Below are 22390 nucleotides of genomic sequence, written 5' to 3' on the forward strand. Positions count from 1 at the left end.
AAATCTTCAGAAACAGTGTGGGATGTAACACAGATGGCTTGCAGCAAGATGGAGGGAGCTGTTTTTCCATTTACAAGTGAGTTTGTGCAAGAGGGAAGAATAATTCCCACTTATTTCCTCTTGGGCTGCAGCCCAATATAATGCATTCTACCCTGTTCTGAAGGGTCCCCCTCCCCAATCCTCAGGATCTGCTTTTCAGGAAGTACATGAGGCTGCTTTGAGAAGAGATGAGAGATCCATTCTGTGTGGGCCTTCCATAAACAATTCATAGAATCCAACCCTTTAACTACTTAATGCAGCCATTTTCTCCTCAATTGAGATGCTTCAGAACCCAAGAGCAAAACTATTGCTTAGTGCTCACAAATGGAGTAGGTGATAAACTGTTAGGGTTGCCAACCTCCAGGTATTAAAGGAGAAAAAAGACACCTCTGTACTATTATCAGGAGGATGAGAAAACCAGTACAGGAGCAATTCTGCTAACAATGCCAATATATTATAGCTACATATACACTTTACAGTATGTGGTAATGAAACCACCAACAACACATACATTCAGTACAACAGTGGATGTACAAAATTTCCACAGCTCATTTGAATTCCATCTGGTAAGTATCAAATAAGTCCTTTGAAGTAATTATCTTAGTCTTTTCTCAAAACAGATGCTGCAAGATGAACAGTCAAGGAGAATACGATCGTTTCGGAGCACAAGGGCTCAGTTCTTCATCAGTTCTTCCTGTACAACATAATAAATACAAAATTTTATATTCTGCAGTCTCTTTAAAATCCAATAAATATATTTCAATAAATAACAATAATTAAGTTACAATAAATAGTTCAAATACTTACAAAAGATGCAATGCAATACCCATCAGGTGTGTATTACATGAGCCAGGCACTGGTGCAGCAGCTGGCTCATGTAATACACACCTGATGGGTATTTAGTTTACTGAATATGCTATGTGAATAACGCCACTTGAGTCCTTACCAGGAGTGGAAGGAACTCAGCATCTCACCCCTCTGGGGAAGTATTATGCACTTTATTCTGGAAAAGGTTATTCTTTGAAACCTGATATCATGGATGTTGATATAGGATTGCATGCATTGCATCTTTTGTAAGTATTTGAACTATTTATTGTAACTTAATTATTGTTATTTATTGAAATATATTTATTGGATTTTAAAGAGACTGCAGAATAGAAAAAATTGTATTTATTATGTTGTACAGGAAGAACTGATGAAGAACTGAGCCCTTGTGCTCCGAAACGATCGTATTCTCCTTGACTGTTCATCTTGCAGCATCTGTTTTGAGAAAAGACTAAGATAATTACTTCAAAGGACTTATTTGATACTTACCAGATGGAATTCAAATGAGCTGTGGAAATTTTGTACATCCACTGTTGTACTGAATGTATGTGTTGTTGGTGGTTTCATTACTACATACTGTAAAGTGTATATGTAGCTATAATATATTGGCATTGTTAGCAGCATTGCTCCTGTACTGGTTTTCTAAACCTCCAGGTATTAGCAGGAGATCTCCTGCTATTACAACTGATCTCCAGCCAATAGAGATCAGTTCACCTGGAGAAATTGGCTGCTTTGGCAATTGGACTCTATGGCATTGAAGTCCCTCCCCAAACCCTGCCCTCCACAGACTGTCCCACATAATCCAATGTCTGCGAGGCGGTGAGTCAATAGATCATGGTCAGCTGTGTCAAATGCTGCTAAGAGATGTAACAGCAACAGCAGCACAGACCCACCCCAACCCAGCTGTCTAAGGAGAACGTCTGTGAGGCTGACCAACACAGTTTCTGTCCCATAGCCAGGTTGAAAGCCAGACTAGAATGGATCCTGGATCGATGTGTCCACCAGGAAGTCCTGGAGATGCTCCTCCACTGCCCACTCAACTACATTACCCAGGAATGACATATTCAAAACTCGATAGTAGTTGGCCAGATCTAAAGGATCTAGTGTTGGCTTCTTCAGCAGTAGCTTCACAACCACCTCCTTCAACATTCCCAGGAAGACCCACAAACCCCGGGTTTTTTTAAAAAATGTACCAATGTAGGATGGAGTTCAGGAGTCCAGCTCAAGAGGAAAATCCACAGAAATTGCAGATCCCTCCTTGCAGAACTCATGCAAGGACACCTTTGGACTCAACCCAATGTGCTGTTGATATCTATTTTGATTAATTTTGATTAAAATCACTGTTTTGTCTCTATATATTTTAATTACTTTCCAGTTACTTGTTCATTTATTATATATAGTTGAGTGGTGTGGTAAGCATAAAAGTTCAAATAAAAACACCATCAATTTCTCAGTCATAACTTCAGCCTCTATTTCATAGAATCATAGAATCATAGAGTTGGAAGGTACCTCCAGGGTCATCTAGTCCAACCCCCTGAACAATGCAGGAAATTCACAACTACCTCCCCCACACACACCCAGTGCCCAGAAGATGGCCAAGATGCCCTCCCTCTCATGAACTGCGTAAGTTCATAGAATCAGCATTGCTGACAGATGGCCATCTAGCCTCTGCTTATAAACCTCCAGGGAAGGAGCACTTACCACCTCCCGAGGAAGCCTGTTCCACTGAGGAACCGCTCTAACTGTTAGAAAAGTCTTCCTAATGTCTAGGCGGAAACTCTTTTGATTTAATTTCAACCCATCGGTTCTGGTCCGACCTTCTGGGGCAACAGAAAACAACTTGGCACCAATCTATATGATAGCTATTCAAGTACTTGAAAATGGTTATCATATCCCCTCTCAGTCTTCTCCTTTTCAGGCTAAACAAACATTTCAAAATGGATTGAACCTTATTATTCAATTATACTGCTGTGCTACGTGCTATTTCACATCAGGTTGTCTCCTCGCTATCATATAATGTGCACTGAAAGGCAAAAGGAGGGTACCTTACAAGATTTATTAAACCAGTATCTAGGAAAACAAATAGAGGCATCAATAGAGAAGGCAGTAGACATTGCAGGTGAATCAACATTAAATTGATGTCAGGTTCCCAGTGCAGTCCTGTAAAGAAGCGCCAACCATGTGTGACTGCTAAATTGCTCAGGCAGGTTCCATACATCTTTAATTCCAAGCCATTGGGTTGTTCTTTTTTAATGTCTCAGAAAGATTGTTCGCTTCCGTTAGTTAAGGGTGAAATACACACCAAGCTGTACAAACAGAATCCCAGGTAAACCGTGACTAGAAAATGGTGAACGTCAAACACTATGCTGATACCGAAGAGGGTTTATTTAAGGTAAGAACTCTGCCACCACGTGTTTGTCGGCTAGTAGGTATAGAGGTTAAGTACCTTGCTCAAGGTCATCGAGAGAACCTTAAATCATCTTGGCTGAGCCCAACAACATATTTAGGTCTTTCCCCTCTTGTCTTGGAGATTAATCCTTGCTGCTCTTACATGGCCCAAGGTCATGACAAAACAGTTTTTGAGACTTGTTTAATGAATTGCAAATTGGGCACACCATTATGCATTCAGGGTTGAAAAGATCCCTTTGCTCATTCATACCTAAACAGCAGCAACCAGGACTGCATGAAAAACAAGCAATGAGAGCTATTTTGAGATGCTGTAATGTATAACAAGTTAATGTGAGCAGTGAAATACCATTACAGCAGGTTCTGAATTAAAAGTAATAAAAGTTGAAAGTAAGAGGGTTATTTGCTAAGTGGTATATGTGATTAAGTACTGCATGTGATTAAATACTGCATTAGGGCTGAGAAACAGAGAGAGGACCAAAAAACAACAAGCAAAGAAGGGGGAAATATAAGAGTGAGGGAAAGAGAGCGTTTCCATCGCATTAGTAATTCAAAAAGCAAGAAACAGAGGGGAAGGGGAAGCAGAGGGCAGGGGTAAAAAAGCTACCTATACTCCCGTCTCAATTTCAAGCTTGAAGGATTCCCCCCATTCCAATGTGATGATCATTATGGCCATTTATGCAAGGCTGTTTCCCCCACAGTCACCCCCGCCGACTACTTCGGAGCTTCCTTTTGATCATGCATGCTTTTCCTGACCATCGGAGGTCGCCTCATGCTCCCCGTGCATTTCTTTGCATTTTGCCTGTGTTTTCTGGATTCTGGCTATAACAGCGTCCAGAAAACACAGACAAAACATGCAGAAACGAGCAGGGAGAGCAAGGTGACCTCTGACTGTTGGGAAAGGCATACATAATCAAAAGGAAGCCCCGAAGCAGTCAGTGGGGTGACCGCAAGGGGAACAGCCCGCATAAATCGCCTATGTGTTCAGGCCCTCCCACAAATAAGCTGCCACATCTGTAGCAAATGTAATGGAATCCTGTATGAAACTGCTCATCTATTAAGATCTTCGGAGAGGCTCTTCTCCTAGTACAAGGAAAAAGCGAAGAGCTGCACCAATTGGAGCAAAGAGATTGTGAGGCCCTGCCCAGTCTTCCCTGGGTAGGAACTGCACCAGCTGGGGTAAAGGGAGTAACTGTCTTCCTTCTAGAGGGAGCCCCCAACTCCGACACAGCTTTAGGAGAGAGGGGTGGCACTTTCTTGAGCTCTGGGGAAGGAATTTTGGGAGGTAGAGTTCCCAGATTTTCAGGGTCACTTCAAGGGACTTTCCTTGCATGAACCCTGAAGTTTGGTGAAGATTGGGTCAGGGGTCCAATTTTATGGGATCCTTAAGAGACAAACTTTACAATGCTTCTCTATTGAGGAGGGGGCAAACCCTTCGGGACCCCATACAATCGGACCCCCTGACCCAATCTTCACCAAACTTCAGGATTCATGCAAGGAGAGTCCCTTGAAGCTGCCCTGAAAATTTGGGAACTCTGCCTTTAAAAATGCCTCCACAAGAGCTTTGAAAAACATCCCCATATACTAAAATGGCCCCGAATTATTTTTGTAAACGGGGAAATAAATCTGAATACCCCTTTACCAATATGGGTATTCAGCTTATTTCGGGTTTACAAAAAAAAACAGGCCCAATAAACACAAACCCGGAATTTAACCCCCCCCCAAAAAATTTTGCACAACCCTAAGATGGACCAATGCCCTGGCCTGGCTGGCCCAGGCTAGCCTGATTTCATCAGATCTCAGAAGCTAAGCAGGGTCAGCCCTGGTTAGTATTTGGATGGGATACCGTCAAGGAATACCAGGGTTGCTGTGCAGAGGAAGGCACTGGCAAACCACCTCTGTTAGTCTCTTGCCATGAAAACCCCAAAAAGGGGTCGCCATAAGTCGGCTGCGACGAAGGCACTTTACACACACACACAAGACAGACTACATTCATAGTGTGCCCAAAGAGATTCTTTAACAGCATATTAGTAACTATAGTCACTGGTGAGCAGAATGGTGATTTTCTTATTTTGTAGAAGAGTGCCAGCCCAGAGTTTATTTCTAAGCCTGTGGTTAATGTAAAATATCTGTCTGAACTCTTTTTAATAGCTGACAGCTGAAAAAGCTTCCTTCTTATCTTCCATAATACTTAAATAAAAGCAGAGTGCCAAAGCCGCTTTGCATGTCTTCTGTGCGACACGTATTAGGAGTCCCATACAGATAATGAGATTGTTGCCAGTCAAAGAGTGGAAAGAACAACGGAGAGTCTCCCAACATCAATTTTTTAAAAAAGTGCAAATGTTCCATTCCTCTTACCAATCAGGCCTGTAAAACAAAAGGAAGAGAAAAACAAAAGGAAAGTTGCAAAACGAAAAAGCCAAAAGGCTCTTTTGGGGTTTATTCTTAGTTTGGTAAACCCAATATGCATAGCCCTACCTCCAAACACTAAGAGCCAACAAGTGGTTATTAATGATTCCTTCCCAGACCAACAAGTAAACCACAGCTATAGTAAACTCATCAGATAAGCAGCCGAAGATGTGCAAGCAAAAGCAAGAGAATAGGGCAGAAATAGGGACTAGATACAGAACAACAGAAGCAGAACAGGTAATGCCCCTCCCCCTGTAATCAATCGAACAGCAGGCACCATTCAGTTTTGGCACCAGAAGGGGAAAAAAAACTTTTGTTCTCCTCACCCAGATGCTTTGTCCTTTAACAAGCTCCCACAAATGAGACATTGACAAGAGAATATAATTAAAACCACTTCTGTTCAATTTGTTTGTAAGCTGCTCTGCAGTGGAACAAGCTTTGAGGTTAGGAGCAGGCATTCTGAGAACGGCAATATGAACATGATTACCAGGCTAACTTATCTTGACTGATATTCTTGGGTGAGCTCCTGAGCTGATTGTCTCTCATTGCTATATATCAAAATTCGACTCAAACACTCTGCCTTGGTAATAAGCAATAAATAACAAATGTAACTAAATCTTCTCAATTACCAGAGAAAAGGCACATGTTCCTTGAAGTCATGGTTAGGTCATTAAAGCTACCTTTATCAAGCATGGAATGGCTTGCAGTTTTCCCCCTCTACAACTGGACAGTCAGATATATCCTTTAAACGACCAAAAATTGATACATTGGCTACTTTTTGTACCATGAAGAACTGGTCCTAAGATTAGCTAGGTTCATGGGCAGACATCATAGACATCTATGTAGTAAGTCTCAACTTAAAAATTTCAAATGGGTTTTTTTCTTTTAAATATTGTTTTTTAACATATGGAGGTAGCAACAGAAGACAGGGGATAGGAGCTGAGAAAAGCTGTCTCATAATGCAAGAAAACAGTCCAATTGTGCAAATGGACACATCCAAATTGAATTTGATGTATCAGAACAGCTCAGTGAATGATAACTCCTTAAATGATAACTCCACAAGCTGAACTGGTGGGTGATTAAGAATCCCTGGCAAGGTGGCAACTGTATTAGTATCCACATTTAGAAAGCATCAAAATACATTACAGCTGTGCCATAATGTTATGGCAATGGCATGTAAATTTGGAAAGAGGATTGCCCCATGAGCACATTCTTCTTCTTCACTTAGAGGTAAATCAATTGAGAGAGATATATATATATAAATATTTTAAGAATTTCATTTTAAAAATCCAGTTTCCAAAAAGTAACAGCCCATTCCTGAGCTGACAGCATAGGGGAATGGCATGGAAGAGGAGCAGTGGCGCCTCTTCCTAAGCCGTTTCGCCTACACTCTTGAAGGGGGAAAAGCCGTTTTCCTTCAGGCGGGGCTTTTTGCCCCATAGGGAACATCGAGGCTGCGCATGCTAAAAATCAGGCGCAGCACCGCCGTTCCCGGTGCCAGCATACCGGGCCGAAACGGGTTAAGGAGCCGCCTAGCCGGCAGCTCCTCCCCCCAACCCGCCCCCGGAACGCCCCCCTGCGCCCGCACAGCCTGTCTATGCCGTGGCCGGCACCACGGAGAGGCCGCACCAGAGGAGGGGGGAGGAGCAGCCCCACGGCACATATCGGCCGGCGGCCCTGGCCTCCCCACCAACGTAAGTACGTGTAATCACACACTTACATGTACTTACGCCGGCGGCGAGATCACACCGCCTCCTGAGGGGATTCCCCCCCCCTCAGGAATGGGCTGATAGTCTTCCAAATAATGGGTGTACAATAAACAAAAATAAAAAATAACAAAGAAGTTGAAATTCAAGTGTATGGTTTTGCCCCATTTTAAGAGTAGAAGTTGTAGCATCCCACATTTTCCTAATATACAAACATTATACTAGTAGCCCAGCTTTTCCTTATCTAGATACTTTGTGACAGTAGAAGATACATGTGATATGGCTAATTTCTCTGCAGAGAGGAATTACAAGAATCTGTCAGCAGCTGAATAACCATGGACTATTCTGAAGCAATCTTAAAACCCAGCCTAATGAACTGAATTCTAGGAAGCATGTATGTTTGGCAGTACCTTTAATGGGGTAAGTTATTTCAAATTTGTGGGTAGATAGAGTAGGGTTGAGTGGGGGGGTGAAGCTTTGCAAATAGCAGGCTTTTAAGCCCTTAGAAGTTGGTCCACCAAGGACATTATAGTATGTATGTTTTCCAGGCAGTAGATACATATTCACATGTGATACACGCATGCCCTGATCTCTGAAAGCAGGATATCTCACAGCCAAGCCAGCATATGTGGTGATGCTCATATGATAAAGTGGTAGAGTTTGACCGCAACCCTCACTCTCTCTGACAGAAGGACTTCTAAACTTCTCACTTGACTGCACCAAGATGAGGAAATTTTTATACACATGTGCTTCAAATGTTATAATCTTGGCTGCTGGTATTTCCTAGTCACAATTCTAGTAACAGCAGGTTGAAATCAAAAGAGTTTCCGTCTAAACATTAGGAAGAACTTTCTAACAGTTAGAGCGGTTCCTCGGTGGAACAAGATTCCTCGGGAGGTGGTGAGCTCTCCTTCCCTGGAGGTTTTTAAGCAAAGGCTAGATGGACATCTGTCTGCAATGCTGATTCTATGATCTCAGGCAGATCATGAGAGGGAGGGCATGTTGGCCATCTTCTGGGCATGGAGTAGGGGTCACTGGGGTTGTGGGAGCAGGTAGTTGTGAATTTCTTGTATTGTGCAAGGGTTTGGACTAGATGACCCTGGTGATCCCTTCCAACTCTATGAATTCATCATATTTTCTTGACTGAAAGGACCAGAGAGTCATTACATCCATATTTTTGTTAAACTGCCATGTATATATCAAAATAAATTGAAACATTTATCTTTTCCCTGTAACATGTCACATTAGCTTGTAAAATTATAATGGTGCATTATCAAAATAATAATATAGCTTCTGGTAATGTATCATCCAATTCTGTTATTGTTGGCCCTCAATGTGCCTTCTTATTAGTTCATTTATTTCATAACTTCATAATGGCTCTTTAATACATAGTTATACTCCACCCTTAGGGTTTAAGATCAATCATTAAAATACTGCATGTTATTAGAGGTAATAACCAAATGTCACCATTTTAGTGGGCAGATATCTGTAATGGTCATATTTTTAGATTTATAGAAGTAATGAGCTATTAGAGACTCATCAGTTTTCCCTTTAAAATCATGAATGTAAAACTTGATCAAAGTTAAAGAGAGCTTTGAATGGATTAAATCAGAACTTTAACTCAAATTACCTAATCACTCTTTGCCTGTGCAACAACCTGATTCACAGAAATTAAACAACTCCAAATTAAATGCTTAGAATCACAGATCATGTTTAACACTCTCTTGAGAACACCAAGGGGTCTTGGTTAACTTTGATTAGCCAGTGATCAAGGAACAGGTTCCAAAATACCACGAGCAGAGCAAAGTTCACAGAATAGAGCTTTCCTGCCTGTTCATCCCATAGTCACCCATTAAGCTGTCCAAAATTCCAATCGTGGGAGCCAAGGGACCCTTACAAATAGCATGGGGGTAAAGTGGGGGGTCTAGCCCTGACCTGGCTGGCCCAGGCTAGCCTGATCTCATCAGATCTCAGAAGCTAAGCAGGGTCAGCCCTGGTTAGTATTTGGATGGGACACCACCAAGGAATACCAGGGTTGCTGTGCAGAGGAAGGCACTGGCAAACCACCTCTGTTAGTCTCTTGCCATGAAAACCCAAAAAAAGGTCGCCATAAGTCAGCTGCGACTTGAAGGAACTTTACACACACACACAAAGTGGGGGTCTACAGTTGGAAGGCGGGCTTAGTAAAATTCAACCCTCTCATCTATCAGCAAAACTGCTATTCTGCTATTATCAGTCCTGTTACACTGGTGAAAGAACACCTTTGGATCCAACCCAAGGTTTTTTGGCACATAATATCTGAAATCATTATGGTCGCAATCTAAAGACCCCACACTGTGAAATATCTGCCTTCCTAATTAGAAAGCCATGATTCATCTTTCAGTTTGGAATCTGGCAGCAGGAAAAGACCATATCTGCTCTTACAAAGGTAACATCTTAAATGTTATCTATTTATTTACAAAATTTGTACCTCAGCTTTCTGCTTCATCAAGGCCACAAAGCATGCTGCTACAGACTTTGATTTGGCTAGTCATCTACTTAAATGGATTTCCTAATCATGGATCAATTTAGACACCTGAAATTATTTTGTTTATTTATTTAGAAAATTTCTAGACTGATTTCCCATGAGCACAAACCAATGTATCTCTATGGAGTAAGTCATGTCCATCCTGTCACACGAAGGAAGTTATATCATTTGCTAAAAGTAGTACACACAAGCATGGTGGCTGAAAATGTGCTACTATACTCATACAAAAGACCACTATCAATGGGTGTTTGCTAGTATGAATGAACCAGGGAAGCCAAGCAGAGCAACACTAGGCTTACCCTAATGGAACTTCTTCCCTTGACCCTTTCTAATTTGGCTTTCAACCTGGTTAAAGGACCAAGATTGGTTCAATACCATTGGTGGATGGTCTCTGGTTGCAAATGGATAGAGACATTATTCCCTGTTGATTTTGTTACATCTATTGGCCTCATTTGATACAGCTGATCAGTCTTGTTAAATCATCTAGATCAAGACTTTGGAGCTATCAGCACTACTTTCTATTAGTTTTGGTATTTTCTAAAAGACCAACAGCGAAGAATTTCCTTCAAAGAATTTTGTTGAGAACTGTGTCCTACAAAATTTGGTGCTCTTATCTGTGTTCTTTACAATTTAGGTAAGACATTTGAATGAGATCATCCAAAACTTTGGAGCTAGGAATCAACATGCTATACCCAGAATGTATTTATTTGCCAAAACTTGGGTGGTTGAGTGTGAACAAGCTCAGTCAAGACAATACAGAAATGCTGCTGGTAGAGAAGGCAGATTTCTTAAAGTGCCTGATTTACCTAGGCTAGATGGGGTCAGGTGGATCCTGTCCAATCAAAATAAGAGTCTACACCCAGATTTCCTTTGACAATTACACTGACGTTGCTAAGAGAGCTTCCTATCATTTACAACTATCTAATCAGAAAGCCCGCTGCCTTTCTCGACCATAGTAATCTAGCTACATTGACCCATGCAAGTCTAACTTTGAACTATTGTAATGAGTTCAGTATGGGGTTGCCCTTGAAGGTAAATCAGAAGGTTTAGCTTGCACAAAATGCAGGCGCCTGCCTTTTTGGCTGGGGGCAAGGTGTCATTTTTACAACAAAAGCAGATGAAATTATTCTCTCCCTGTAGCTCCTCATTGAAATCTTGGGATTTATGGTTTTATAGGCTCTAAAGATGTAGAAAAAATGTCATCTTGCCCTTTCTAGGAAGAAATGTATTACATTGTCATGAAAAAAATAAAAATTAATTACAAACTGATATATCTTTGGCTACTTTTAAACCATTTATTTATATGGATTCTCAATGTTTGTTGTTACTTCTAAATCCTTACAGGATGCTTCAGTTTATCTTGACATTAGTGGAAATTAACGGCACCCCCAATACCAATGTTCTGCTGTGCCTGGTGAATCAGACTCAGAAAGAGGCACATGGAGTGATCAAAGAGATTAAATGCCCTTGGACACCCCACTCCCAGCACAGAATGTCCAGCTTGGCATGGCCCACAGTCATATGTGTCTCCCAAGAGCTGTAGAAAAGTTGCTCCCCCACATTTGCAACAAAAAAAGGAAAAGCAATTGCTCTTGACAATGAAGGACAAAGGAAGGAAGCTGCGTGTGTGGCATTTTCTCCATGTTGTGAACAAAATCACTGATTCATCTTATTAGTTAACCCCCTTTAACTGCCCATATCTATTACTAAATACCAAGGAAAATAGCCAATTAATGGAAAGTCTATAAGGGAAAAGTGCAACTTGTCGGGGGGGCTAGGAATACCAGGAGGACCTTTCTTTTTTCGCTCTTGAAAGCTAAAGATTTACTTGCTCCATTCAGGGCTAATTGTTTCAGTCAGATTACTGTAATAGGCTCTTTGTCTCAAAAGTTATTTATTTTCCCCAGGGCATAACTTTATTAGATTCAAGGTTTTATTCTGTTTTAAACCTGATTTAAAGAGCTATTAAGTGTTATCACAAAATAATTTATAAGCAGTTGTGAAAATGAATTCATGCAAGAGGTTTCATGTGATAAATGCAGTAGGCGCCTAGAAACTACCCGAAATTCAGATGTTTCTAAAGGTTTCTAAAGATTATAACTGTCCCCATAGAGGCCACCCAATCTCATTTCATGCTATGCCTCCTATCATCTAGCAAGTGGCCTGCATACAGCAACTCAAAAGAAGGTGAATTTATCCACCATGCTGTAGACCTTTTTCACCCCTTGTTATGGTGGTATGAGAAAAGACAGACCAATCAATACACATGTAGTGATCCATTACATAGGACGATTTAGGATTGGGATTAGGATTTGGGGAAACCAAGTTTCAAATCACCACTCTGCCATGAAATTTGATTGGTGACTTTGAGCCAGTCACCTCTCTCTCTCACTCTCTCTCTCTCTCTCTCTCTCTCTCTCTCTCTCTCTCTCCCAGCCTAGCTTACCTCAACAGGATTGTTGTGAGGCTAAAATGAGGAAGGGAGAACTGATTCCATGGAGAAGGGATCAAACAAAAATGTACTAAATAGATCTCTATGTAGTTGCTATAATGCAAGGAGTGGCTCTAAAACAACTTATTGCTTAGTTAAGAAATACGAAATATTGTTGGTTGAGAAACGAACATATTTTATGAGGGTCCTCATTACTTAAATATAACAATCAAATCAATATCACCATTAGTATATGTTCATCCCACAGCAATGTTTCCATCAATAAAGTCAGTCGTTTTACAGTGTATCACAAATTTTGCTCCTTGTTATTCCCCCTTGACTGTTTGTTACTATTACTAATGTAAAAAAGACCTCTTCAGAGTGTTTCCTGAACAAACAGCTTTCCAGTTTGCAAAGGTGTTGATAAACTATTGATATGTCAGTGTAAACAAAACAGAAGAAGAAGAATAGGTTTTTATATGCAGACTTTCTCTACCATTTAAGGAAGAAGCAAACTGGCTTACAATCACTTTCCGTTTCCCACAACAGACACCCTGTGAGGCAGGTGGGGCTGAGAGAGCTCTAAGAGAGCTGTAACTAGCCCAAGGTCACCCAGCTAGTTTAATGTGTAAGAGTAGGGAAACCATTTGGATTTGGATGGGAGACCGCCAAGGAATACCAGAGTTGCTGTGCAGAGGAAGGCACTGGCAAACCACCTCTGTTAGTCTCTTGCCATGAAAACCCCAAAAAGGGGTCGCCATAAGTCGGCTGCGACTTGACAGCACTTTACACACACTCACAAGGAAACCAACCTGGTACACCCGATTAGTGTCCGCTGCTCATGTGGAGGAGTGGGGAATCAAACCCAGTTCTCCAGATTAGAGTCCACCGCTCCAAACCACTGCTCTTAACCATTACACCACGCTGGCTCTCAAGTGTTATGTGTTATGTAGGTCCCTGCAAATATTCAATGCGGGGGTGAGCCAGAACTGGGAATTAGAGACGCAAAAAGTTTGGTGGGCCAATCAACTGCTGAAGATTGGGATGAGTTTGTGGAAATGGCAAAATCTAATGGCACAAATGCTCAAAGTCAAGAGAGGGAACAATGATTATGAGAAAGCCCTGAAATGGCTTCAAATGTTGGACTCATTGTCTAGATTAAGTTGGGATAGTATATGTGGAATTCATGGCATACATAGTAAGCTTCATTTCCTTTAATAGCTGATGTAATTGTTTCAGTGATCATCAATGTTAAAAAAAACAGAAGAGAAAGAAGGAACATATTTGTCTTTGAATGGCAGTAATATTCCTAAGAATGCAGAAAATGATAAAGGAATGAATCAAACATGTTTAGCATGTAGATTAGCAAGTGAGGAAACAGAAGATGCAACCATCATACATTTTTAAAAGACATTCAAAATTTCAGTGCAGCAAATGCAAACACAGCCTTATAAAGAAGAATGTTACAGAGTAATGGTTTTGGGGAGATATTTAATCAATGACTTGAATACAAGTCCGGTGAAAAAGCTATGTATACATGTACTTTTCTGTTCATGGCTATGAAAGAAAGAACTTGGACCACTTCTAACAAAACTGCTGTAAATAATGTTGGCACTGTGCGTATGTGTTTTTACCTGCATTTCTCTTTAAGCTACTCACATGCACCAATAAAAAAAACACAAGGAGCCTGTTTGTATTTAATTTAAAATCACATAGAAGTTATTTCTACGGAAACACAGAAAATCTACCTTTCCATGGCCACATGTACATAGTTCCTCTTCACTACATTATGGAATTTGTTTCCTGAAATGGAAAATATTTTACTAATTTGCATGTTGAGCTTTTTTTTAATCTCAAATTTTGCCTCAAGCTTTTCTTCTGGACTGATACACAAATAGGATAGTGTGATTTAAAATATTTTGTGTAAAAATAATCCTGGATTAAATTATATCTGCTTTCTTCATATCTATCAGTAAGGCTGTAACCAAGGGCTACTCAATAGCATTAGCAGCATATTTTAAGGTCATTCATGCTGCAGACATGATATAGAAGCTATAAAATCTCCTAAACACCACTCAGTGCAGAACTGACAAAAAATATAAAATAGGTAATATAGCTGGAACTAGGGGTCTGCATAAGGATTTGCCGAACTGAAAAGGTGCCATTTAAATAAAGCCCAAAACCAAAAAAAAAAAAAACAGAATATTTTTGGCTTTTCTCCAGCTTTTCAACTTTTTCTGCAGCCTCACGGAGCCATTCCTTTAAAAGCTAGGGAATGGCTCCATGTTAGTCAATGGGAAATCTTTTCAGGGTTCAGACAGGGCTATTTGTTAAGGTAGAGACACCAAATTTTCAGCATGGCTGCTGGTGCTTCTCCTTGTAAGAATCCCCATGTTTGGTTAAGTTTGGGTCAGGAGTCCAATTTTATGGGGGCCCATTTTTCCTCCATGGAAGGGGGCACCTTCTTTGGGGGCCCATAAAATTGGACTCCCTGTCCCAATTTTTACCAAACTTGGAAGTTCTTCTAAGGAGAGTCACCTGCAGCTACGCCGTATATTTAGTGCTTCTACTTTAAAAAAACAGGGGCCCAGAGCCCTGGAAATATTCCCCCTAGGGTATAATGGACTAAAAAATGTTCAGATATCCAGGAAAGCCGGGGAGGGGGTGCATATTGGCTTTATTAGGCTTTTCTGAAAATTGTCCATTAAACCCGAATCCAAAAAATGCTGGGGGTGAGGAAGGTGCACATCTAGCTGAAACAAATGTGCAATATAAACTTATTATCTGTGTATGTTTGATAGTGAATTCTTTCTGTGCAATTCTCCAGGACTGCAAATTTTCTTTCATGGTTCACCCAAAATTTCCTTACCCTTCCAAAGAAGTACATGGAGTAGGCAGGGTTGCACATATGAACATGCCCAGCATCAAGAGCTGGCAATATTAAGCCTTTTCAAAATAGCTTGAAGTCCACTTTCCCAGCTGTTTGGTGGTAAATAGGAAGTAGGATAACTGAATCGGTAATCCACTTCCCATCCTGAACAGTCCACATTAAAATTTTAGTAATTTTTTAAAAGATTTCATTCATAGAGCATGGCTGTTAGTTCAAAATCTCATGATATGACCCACTTTTGCACATGGTTCCCCATTCACTCGGGGATACATACACATAAGCCAATTTATATCACATAATGCCTTTAAGTAGGACATTGGTGTTCATTGTTGGCATTTACACCTGAATAGTTTGCAACATTTGATGCTACCTGAATATTTGCATGCAATATTTTGCCTACATATGACAAAGCAGTCAGCATTAGAGAGCATCTGAAAAATGACTTGTAATGAAATCTAACACATTTTAATCAACTTAATGCATTCAACCAAAATATCTACTTTTTTATCTTAAAACTGGATTCAAATTCAAATGCCATTGTCAAGTTGCAACAAAGTAAATTCTGACATTTTTTATTTCTGTTCTAACAGTCAAAGGTGTATAGGATCTAGGAAAACAAAATGGCAGTTTATACACACACATATGTTTTTATACCTTAAATTGATAATATATAAAGGATTGTGTGAATTTATAGGAAATTATACGTATTGTATGTATTATTGTGTTTTAATTGATTATATATGTTGATTACACTGATGTAAGCTGCCTCGAGCCCAACTTGTTGGGGAGAGGCATGATATAAATGTAATAAACAAATAAAAAAATAGATGGTTAGATAGATTGATAGACAGAAAGAATACGAAGAGAAAATATCAAAAATATTCACACAATCAAAATCACATTGAACTATTAAATTTTTCCCTTTAATTCATTCTTTTTGGATGCCTATAATATAAAATGAAAAATGAACACTATTCTATTTTACATATTTATTTCATATTTTATTAACAGAAATTATTTAAAAATCCAAAAACATTTTACCAACCATAATATGCTATTTTTTTGCTATCAATAAGAAAAATTTACAAACTCTTGAAGAACAGAAATGCACAAATAGTTAATTTAAAAACTTTATCGTACAAATATAATATTCAAGGTAAAATATTACCCACCTTAAAATTTTCATACTACCTGATTCCAGTGGATGAAATACATTAGAAAAAGACCAATAACAATAGCTTGGGGGAAAAGATCACTTCGGTCGTTTATGCATGGGAGTTTTACCTGAGGTTCGTTGCTCGCTGGACCCACACTTTCCTGTTGGGGGTCTACCACTTCTCAGATAGGCCAAACTTCATGAAGCAGTTGTTATCACCTTCAAACACAGAGAGACTGTTACCTTACAAATCTCAAAGAGAGGTGGTGGGCAAATTTGCGTGTCCCCCCCCCAAACAGGACAATATTAAAATGTAATCAGAAGTTTAGGACAATCACAGATAAGGTGAAATATGCTGGCTAGAAGATAACCTGGGACAGTTTTATATATAAATACCTCAATATATAACTTCATATATGTTGCTTTGTGCTTATAGGCCTCCTTTGCATTTTAGGTGTATCTTCTATTGGAAGCCACGACACATAATTCACTCACAACTGGGATAAATTACACTGATTGGATTTAGGGTCTCTTTCATGGTGCCCCACACTTAGAAAATAATAGCAGAGATGAGCAAGCTTACATGTACACTGGCTGGCCAAAAAGCTAATCATTCTGTATGTAACATCTCAGTCTATTCCCTTCCAATTTTCTTAAATCCAGGTATGACCATATTCGTTCTTTCAAAGATTTAGGTAATGATTAAAGCTCACTCTGTCTCTTCTTTTTTACTCTGCTAATTGTAACAAAAATGATTGATTGAAGAGAGTCGTATTCTTATTCTTTGATGCAGATCATTTTTATCAAGTATGGAGGAGGGTTAGACTAGATGGCAAAAAAGTTTTAAAATTAGGACTAAATTAGAGTGACTAGAGCAAACAAGTATTAAATGCAGAAATGAAGAAAAGGAAAACAACAAGGTATGTGCATGCTGAGAATAAAAACTGAATAATTTTTCAAAATAGCCTGACTTCCAGTTTTCACTCGTTGAATCATTATCATGTAATGAATCGTTATCATGCAATATTAATATGACACATGCCTTTTTTTACTCGTTAGGTGATGCAGGATTATAAACTTTTAATTATGGGGAAAGGAAATTAGTGTTAATGACATCTTAATGTAAAAGCCTTTAGTCAGAAAAGGAAGTTGCCATAAATGTTAATAAGTAATTTTCCGAGGCTCATGAGTCATCTAATCAGGAGAAAAGATATATTTAAATCCATCAAACCCAAGAAAGACTGTGCGCTGCTCTGAGATCCAAAGAATAGAGATGCTTCCAAAATTCTCATCCACCCCCCTCCCAAGATTCTGATGTTCTGAATTACCTTGTCTCATTTCTGAAGTTATTTCATTTTATATTTTTGAATTTTGAACACAGTGCTGTGCCTGCTCACTGGGTCACACCTTCCAGTTCCTTCAAATGCCCTCGTGTGCATCGAAACAGCTTTGCAAATAAAATAATCTAAATGTGATTGTAAATCTGATTGCATCAAGATTTGTTTCATGTAGTATTTTACTGAATCATAGAGCTGGAGAAATGTTTACATACCATCTAGCCTAATCCACTGCTCAGTACAGGAAAACCAAAACTAGATCATGCCCAACAGGTAGCTGTCCAGCCTCTGGATTGTTTGCCAACCCCTTAGGCAACTGCTTCCATTATCAAACTGCTCAAACTGTTGTTTCTGTTGTTTCTCCTAATGTTCACTATATATTTACCCTCCTGTAACTTAGCTTATTTCCTGACCTAGATGGCCCAGGCTAGCCTGATCTCATCAGATCTCAGAAGCTAAGCAGGGTCGGCCCTGGTTAGTATTTGGATGGGAGACCACCAAGGAATACCAGGGTTGCTGTGCAGAGGAAGGCACTGGCAAACCACCTCTGGAAGTCTCTTGCCATGAAAACCCCAAAAGGGGTCAACATAAGTCGGCTGCGACTTGACGGCACTTTACACACACACAACGTAGCCTATAGGTCTAGTCTCCACTGGAGCAGCAGAAAACAAGCCTTTGCCATTTTCATTATTATAGCCCTTTCCTCTTCCCTGACAGCATAAAATCAGTAATTCATATTAGAAATAGAACTGATCCTCAATATAAAACATCTAACTTATTGAACATTTACCTTATTGAAAAGAAATTGCATTTATCAATTAAATATTAATATTAAATGTGTACCTATAATAAAGGCAATACATTTCTGTTTTTATATAGAAATATAATATATGAAAGTCCCAGCTTCTTTATGGTTTACACTTCTGTCCTTAGTGTGGAGTTCAAGCTTGGAAGACTTTGAATGCCAGAAAGTACAACCTGCGTCACACAATTCAGGGCTTATCAAAACCCCACATAAATCTTTCCCCCCCTCTGTCAGCAGCTTCCTTCACCTAAAAGGGGAAAAAAGAACTTCCTGTGTAGCCAGTTTCAGTCTCTATCATTCAGTCTCTATCAAGTCTTCTCCTCAATTCTTGAAGCTGTTTTACATTCAGATATGGCTCTGCAAGAACCTCTCTTTAGAAACTCTGAAGAACATTCCTTAGCAATCCAAGCAAAAGCCTTGCTCTCTCCTTCAAACAAATCAGATTGCACTACTGGAAGGAAAATAGAAGTTATGTCTGCATTAGGGATAAGTCCATGGCCATTTTTTTTCCAGGGGAACTTCCCTCTGTCATCTGGAGATCCGGTGTAATCTCCAGCCCCCACCTGGAGGTCAGTAAGCCTAGTTCATATGCAGGAAATGACTGTTTTGAGTGGTGGAGTCTATATCATTATACCCTTCTGAAGTCCCTCCCTTAATCAAACCCTACTGTCCCCAGGCTCCACCACCCAAATCTTCAGGTATTTCCTAAGCTGGAGTTGGTAACCCCTCTCCTTCCCGCTCAACAGCCAATCTACCTTTAACTGTCACTCGGTCTTAAGCTTTCCCTCCCCCTCTCCAGCAGTCTCTACCTAGGAAAACTATGACTCAGTTTTTTAGTGCCAGCCACTGGGCCAGGCCCACTTGCATGGTAGGGAACCTCAAGGACTTGAGGGGTGACACCTCACTTTCCCCTCTATCACCCTCCCCACACTATTTCTTCTTTACCTCCCCTTGGCAATCCCTTATGTCCTCTTACCTTCTTCTGGCTCATTCTCTCCTTCTCAGCCATTCACCAACCTACCTTGTATCTATCTCCCATCTTCAGCCATATTTATTATTTAGTTACTTCATTTTATCTCACCTTTCTCCATAGTGGGAACAAAAACAGCTTAGATTATTCTCCTCGCCTCTTTTTTATCTGCACAACAACCCTGTGAGGTAGGTTAGACTGAAAGTATGTGAGTGGTCCATAATCACCCACTGAGCCCCACAGACCCCACTCTGAAGTTCTAACTGGAATACCACACTGGCTTTCATAGGGTGGCTGTTGTTGAACAGTAACAAGCAGCCAGGCCTAGTTGATTCATGCAAGTGGGGTAGTATCAAGTCAGCCAGATGTTGGTGCCAGGTCTAGGGTTGCTAATCTCCAGGTGAAGCCTGGAGATCTCCCACTATTACAACTGAGCTTCAGACAACAGAGATCTGTCCCCCTGGAGAAAATGGCTGCTTTGGAGGGTGGACTCTATGGCATTATATTTGGCTGAGAACTCTTCCCTCTCGAAGCCCTGCTCTCCTCAGACTCAACCACAAAATCTCCAGGAATTTCCCAACCTGGAGCTGGCAACCCAAGCCAGGCCTGGCCCCTATTAGTAGGGCTAAAAGGCTAAAGGTAAAAATAGGCCTGGAAAGGGCCCTGCCCCCTCCCCCTGCCTAGGGCTGTCGATTCGGTTTGGCCCGAACCGAAAAACAGCCGAATTTCCCCTGATTCGGCGGTTTTTAGTTCGGGACGAACCGAACTCAAAAATGGCAGGGGAACGGGGGAGCCGAATTCAGCGAGTTCGGGAGTTCACAAATAAATTCAGCAAATTCGGGGCGCAGCAGCATAACCGTCAGTAAGCAGCATTCTCCCCCGGCCATTCGGTGGCCAAGCTGGGTCTTCTTCTGGCCAATCAGTCAGGATTGAGTACTGGAGGAATCAGCTGCTGCGCAGCCCGGCCGGGGAGAGAAAGAGAGAGAAATCCTCGTGGGGGGTGCGTGTGCACATTCGCTCCTTTCCATGGCTGCAGGGGGTGCATATTTGGGGGTAGAGACCCCAAACTTTCAGTAGAGCTTCAGACGAGCCTTCTTAAGAGACCCCCAAAGTTTTGTAAACATTGGGTCAGGGGGTCCCGAGATATGGGCTCCACCCCTTTTCCCTCCCCCCTTTTCCATTTCCATGGCTGCAGGGGGCACTTTTTGGGGGGTGCAGCCCCCAAACTTTCAGCATAGCTTCAGACAAGTCTTCTTAAGAGACCCCCCCAAGTTTTGTAAAGATGGGTTCAGTGGGGGCAGAAATTTGGGCTCCCCCCTTTTCTCTTTCCGTGGCTGCAGGGAACCCCCAAACATTCAGCATAGCTTCAGATGAGCCTTCTTAAGAGACCCCCCAAGTTTTGTAAACATTGGGTCAGGGGGTCCCGAGATATGGGCTTTCCCCTTTTCCCTATTGGGATGAATGGATCACCCGATCCTGTATGCATCTCCAGAGCGGCAAATCCAAGGCAAAACCTCCCGTGCTTAAATAGAATCGTATTGTATTACCCATTCCTCCCAGCCCCTCCTGATGGAACAGAAGACAGCCACAGTAAGACCCCTTTGGGGGCTTTAATCTATAATTTTTCTCCTGTGTGTGTGTGGGGGGGGAGCAGAGTCTGTGTGTGTGTGGGAAGGGAGCAGTTTCTGTGGGTGGGGGGGAAAGCCAAAGGGGGCTTTCGCCCGTTCTGCCTGGGGTGTGTGTGCCCCCTCGAGTCTCTATTTTGATGCTTGCTCAAAACTGGTTTTCAAATGGTGACTTAAAGAATGCATTTGCCTGGTCCCAACTCGAGTCCGATGCAAAAGGGGAAATTCCACCCCCTCCTGCTCATTATGCATAGCTAGCTGCCTCTGTCCCTTTCCATGGTTTGCAAACTCCCAGGTGTCAGGTGTTTCTTTGCATGGTTGCAATTGTGTTGCTCTGCAGTTGTGTTGCTTTGTAGTTGTGTTGCTTTGCAAACTTCTTTGCACCTGCCCCGCCCTTGCTCCCCGCAGCTCAGCTGTTTGTCGGGGCTGGGAGCTTTGTGCCTGGGCAGCAAGCTCTGCTCAGCGATGCACATTAAGGGTGGGGGACCCCTTTTGGGGCCCATCTTTACAAAACTTGGGAGGTTTTGTAAACCTCCCTGACCCAATCTTTACAAAACTTGGGAGGTCTTGCAAGAAGGGTCCTTTGAAGCTCCTCTGAAGTTTTGGGACCTCTACCCCCAAAAATGCCCCCCCCCGGAGCCGTGGAAAGGCGCGGTTGTGTTTTTAATGGCTTTATTCGGCCGAATTTTTTTCCCGAACTTTGAATTTGCGCCGAATTGCATGGACCCGAAGCGGGGGAGTTTGGACTTCAGCATATCCCGAATCCAGACAGGCCGAATTCTGCCAAATCCAAACTATACCGAATTTTTTTTTTCAACAGCCCTACCTGCCTTTTACTGACAGAACCAAGCCTGGAATCTGTGGTTGCCTAGCAATGGCTACTGAGGGAATCCGTTACTTAAAGCTACAGGTGCTCCATTTATCACTTGGAGAGTTTAAACCCCCCAATTTTTTTTGTTTTTAGACTTCAGATTTTTCTGAAAACCTGGGATGTTGTTCAGATTTGTAGAAAGATCTGTTTTGCCCATTCACTGCTTCAATTTCGTCAGATTTGGCCAACTTCACTATTAGTATGTAGACAAGGAGGGACCTGCAAGAAACATGCAGGGAGGGGGCATTCCCCAACCTTTGCAGCCTTTCCCCCCTCTTTCTCTGTCAAAATTGCCTTTACACTCCTTCTGCCCCACTCCTTATCTATCAATCTTCCTCCCCCCTTCTCCTTTCACCTATTCTACGTAAGTTTTCTCCTATCTTCCTACCCCAC

Source organism: Euleptes europaea, chromosome 8, assembly GCF_029931775.1.
Source record: "Euleptes europaea isolate rEulEur1 chromosome 8, rEulEur1.hap1, whole genome shotgun sequence".
In the NCBI taxonomy this organism is placed as follows: Eukaryota; Metazoa; Chordata; class Lepidosauria; order Squamata; family Sphaerodactylidae; genus Euleptes; species Euleptes europaea.